Source organism: Haliotis rubra, unplaced genomic scaffold (assembly GCF_003918875.1).
Source record: "Haliotis rubra isolate DU_JTF1 unplaced genomic scaffold, ASM391887v1 Scf811, whole genome shotgun sequence".
Taxonomy (NCBI): Eukaryota; Metazoa; Mollusca; class Gastropoda; order Lepetellida; family Haliotidae; genus Haliotis; species Haliotis rubra.
In genome coordinates this window covers 185547-190760 of record NW_025767537.1, presented here as the reverse complement: position 1 = coordinate 190760, position 5214 = coordinate 185547, and positions in this window count along the sequence as shown.

Below are 5214 nucleotides of genomic sequence, written 5' to 3'. Positions count from 1 at the left end.
GATTGCCTTGTCCAGGCTCAATTATTTACAGACCGCAACCATATAGCTGGAATATTGAGTGCGGCGTAAAACTAAACTCGCTCACTCACACTATTGTCGCCTATACGTTTTGCATTAGGTGAGCTATTAACGTGATCATGAATTTACAAAAGCGTAATGATATCATTCTACTACAAGGACTGTTCCCTAATTTGCTCAAGGGAAGGCAACGTCATACCTATTGACGTTACTGATGTCGCGGAGCGGTGGAGTAGCCTAGTGGGTAAAGCGTTGGCTCGTCACGCCGAAGACTCGGGTTCGAATCCCCACATGGGTACAATGTGTGAAGCCCATTTCTGGTGTCACCCGCCGTGATGTTGCTGGAATATTGCCAAAAGCGGCGTAAAAACAAACTCAGTCAGTCAGTTCTGATGTCGCGTATTCGTCTTGTATTATGATGTGCTATTAGCGTGATCATAAATTTTAAAAAGCGCGATATCATTCTACTACAAGTACCCTCGCTAGCAGCTACATTTGCATAAAGGAACGGCAACGTCAAGCGTACCGACGTTACCAATGTCGCCTATTTGTTTTGTATCAAGGTGAGCTATTACTGTTGAACACTGGGTTTAAAGCGCTCAGTCAATGTCTCTCAACATAGGTGATTAACACGTCCCATGAGAAAACAATATAATCAGTCATGTGAAGACCACTTTTAACCTTTGTTACTTTCAATTCAAGACGAACCATGATCAATTTATATGACATTTTCTCGAAAGAAAATCAATACCAGAGTGGTAGAATTTTAGCAAGAAAGTGTGTTAGTCATTAACTCAGTCTCGCCTTGTAAATCGAATCAGCTCAGGAGTATAGAGAATGCCAAGTTTGGGGAGGTTTTTTGGATTGTAGATTCTCGTGTACGAATGTTTTACACTAGTTCAGTGTTGTGTGCCTCGGGGCGGTGGGGTAGTCTAGTGGTTAAAGCGTTGGCTCGTCACGCCGAAGACCCGGGTTCGATTCCCCACATGGGCACAATGTGTTAAGCCCATTTCTGGTGTCCCCCGCCGTGATATTGCTGGAATATTGCTAAAAGCGGCGTAAAACCAAACTCAGTCAGTCAGTCAGTCAGTTATGTGCCTCACAGTAACATGGCTTGATTAAGTAATAACATATTTGTTTTCTTGTTGTTTAACGCCGCAATCAGCACTATTCCAGCAATATGGCGGTGATCGGTAAATAATCGAGTCGGGGACAGACAGTACAGTGACCAACGGTATGAGGATCGATCTACGCAATGGGATATGATAACATGTGTGGACCAAGTCAGGTAGATTGACCACCTGATCCCGTTAGTCACCTCTTACGTAATAAAATAAAGCCTTGATATCTATTACAATGACAATGGTTCGTGGTGATATCCGATGATATTTAATAAACTGACGTGCAAAAGAAAGTACACACATGGTGTTCTGGGATTATTTGAAAAGTGTTGTGATTTTGACTGGCATTTCGCAATTGGGCACGATATCTGTGGTGTTTTGGCAACATATTAGGAATGTCTGTGACTTATATATCACTGTTAAAACTATTTTCAAAACATTTACGTCGCTTTTTTGGAAAGTAATCCAAAGCACCAGACGTGTACTTTCTTTTGTACGTGAGTTTATATAGGATGGGGTTTTGTTAAACTCCTGGATAGGATCAATTGACGTCATGTCAGAATGCAATAATGTCGTCAAGGCTTTGAGTAATAATCAGTTACGTTCGAGACTTTGGGGATAAATATGGGTATTTTCCTTCGTGACGGTGACATACATGACAATGTAACAATTTCTCATTTATTCGAAGGGTAAAATATGGTATTTGACACTACTGTAATGGATGTGGTTGTGTCGATCCTGTATGTTATTCACTTCATGAACCACAGTTATCTGGACACTCAGCACCGTCCTCGAAACGTCAGTCGCTCTTCCATCAAGGCAATACATGTCTTGAAGGATTTGTTTTGTGTTTCTTATGATTAGCACTTGACAGACAAGATAGAACACAGAGTCAAGTGTCGGAAGTGTCTAATCAATTACTGTAGCATATAAAGTGTATAAATATCGCCTTTGAATATATCGTTACACCCGTGTGCGAAACACGCATTATGTCGAAAAACGCAAGTTAATTTTCAAATCATCATCATCATTATCATCATCATCGTTATCGTCGTCGTCGTTGCACACGTTGGTGACGAGTAACACCCAATGAAATCACGTCTACGTAAACGGTTAGTTCAAACGCCAAGGAAGATCTTAGCTTTTTCATTGTTGAGATCCAAATTTTCGAATTGAGGTAAAAGATCACAGCGACGGTGAGTGAGTGAGTGAGTGAGTGAATGAGTGAATGAGTGAATATGAATTTACGCCGCTTTTAGCAAGATTCCAGCAATATCACGGCGGGGGACACCAGAAATGGGCTTCACACATTGTACCCATGTGAAGAATCGATCTCGAGTCTTCGGTGTGACGAGCGAACGCATTTACCACTAGACTATCCCCACGCCTCCGACGAACAGTATCAGTGTAATATATCTCATTATATAGATACATAAAGGTGATATCTGATGAATAATCCAGGTATTTTATACATAGATGTGGATGTCAAAGTTCACACAAGGGTCAAAACGTGACCTCTTGTCCTTACGCGATGTCTCGTGTCGGTGTTAAAATTCCGATGTTAATGAAATTGCACTTTTTCCGATAAGATGATAATTCTAACGATAAGACAATTTATACTGCACTACACTTCTACACCACAGAGGGACATGCTCCAATCCCAGCGCAATTATTTCCCGGGTCAATCGATCCGTGTGCACTCGATTTTCATTTTCAGCTCCCTGAGGAACATACAACCCAAGCTGCCTGTGAGGCGCTAGAAGGTTAACAGTCACGTTACTATTTCATCCTTCCGGGTACCCATATAGCGTTTGGTGAGTATGTACAGAGGCATATTACGAACAAATTCACATACCCAGGGAGACGATATATATGCGTCAGTGTGGGGCGGGGTCGAGATATTAGAAACTTAAAGAAGTCGAGCTGTCGATGATACGTGAAGGGATGGTAAGGTCGCATGCAGATGACACGCACATGTATAGTAAGGTCGTATGCAGATGATACGTACATTGATAGTTAGTTCGTATGCAGATGTTACGCACATAGATAGCAAGGTCGTATGCAGATGACACGCACATGGATAGTTAGTTCGTATGCAGATGATACGCACATGGATAGTTAGTTCGTATGCAGATGATACGTACAGATAGTAAGGTCGTATGCAGATGATACGTACATGGATGGTAAGGTCGTATGCAGATGATACGTACATGGATAGTAAGGTCGTATGCAGATGATACGTACATGGATAGTAAGGTCGTATGCAGATGATACGTACTTGGATAGTAAGATCGTATGCAGATGATACGTACTTGGATAGTAAGGTCGTATGCAGATGATACGTACTTGGATAGTAAGGTCGTATGCAGATGATACGTACTTGGATAGTAAGGTCGTATGCAGATGAAACGTACATGGATAGTAAGGTCGTATGCAGATGATACGTACTTGGATGGTAAGGTCGTATGCAGATGATACGTACTTGGATAGTTAGGTCGTATGCAGATGAAACGTACATGGATAGAAAGGTCGTATGCAGATGATACGTACATGGATAGTAAGGTCGTATGCAGATTATACGTACATGGATAGTAAGGTCGTATGCAGATTATACGTACTTGGATAGTAAGGTCGTATGCAGATGATACGTACATGGGTAGTAAGGTCGTATGCAGATGATACTACAATGATAGTAAGGTCGTATGCAGATGAAACGTACATGGATAGTAAGGTCGTATGCAGATACGTATAGTGAGTGAGTGAGTTTAGTTTTACGCCGCTTTTAGCAATATTCCAGCAATATCACGGCGGGGGATACCAGAAATGGGCTTCACACATTGTACTCATGTGGGGAATCGAACCCGGGTCCACGGCATGACGAGTGAACGCTTTAACCACTGTGCTACACTATACAGATACGTATGTCCCTATACAGATACGTATAGGGATAGTGAGGTTACATTCAGATGATACGTGTAGGGATAGTAAGGTCTCATGCACGTGATACGTATAGGGATAGTAAGGTCGCTTCAGCATGATATGTACAGGTTAAGACCGTCAACGCACGTATACATACGATTTGATACGGCATCAATTCATGCTAAATGACGGTGACCAGAATATAGTGATATTGTGAGCTACAGGTTACTAAACCTGACACCTCTTCCGTTATATAACATGTTATCCTTGGGATTACACCTTTTCAGTAAGGTGCAGAATTTAGTACTTTTGTTAGGTTGTGTCCCATCTGGGATTTGAACCCACACTCTCAAAGTCAGGCACCTAATCATCAGCACACACAGTCAGCCATCTAACCCACTCAGCCAGCGCACCTTCCACAAAAATGGAACTCGGAGTTCTGGGTCCCTTTTGTCTTAAGACAAGCATAAGCTGATTGGGGACAATTCTAAAACAGAATCATCAGTGAGTCGAATAATGTAATTCCGAATACCAGTCAGTAATGTGAAAATATAATATTCTAAATACATCGCCTTCTATTGCCGTAAACCGGGACAGTTCAGCAGATCATTCCAGCCATGTTTTATATGAGTACCGACGTTTCAGTTCACCAATCTGCATACATATACCACTGAAAAGCATAGAATGGGTAAATAGCAAGTCGAATATTGTTGTATACCACGACACATTAATCGACCGAGCCCGTTTCCGTTTATTGCCACAAACTATCCACCGTGATTACGACATATCTAATTGTGCACTGGTTCGCTCCCGCAGCCGTTAATCCTTTCCCACGTCAGGTTTTTGTTACCCGAGATTGACTGAGTAATAACTAACAGAGATGTGCATACACAACTATTTGTGAGCACGTAATGATATGGAACAAGAGACTTAGCTGGCCTTTGTTTAAGTGAAACTGGCTTTTAGGCCACCTCAGTTGATACACTGTTTTTCTATAACCGGCTTTAGCTTAATTGTACTGCTTTACACGAATTCAATCTGGCACAGATATTTCGGGATTCTTTACAACAGACCTTTTCATTTCTTTGAAACAGTGTGATTCTATTTGTGGTGGTGTTTAGCAGGAGTGAATGGTACGGCATCAGCATATGCATAG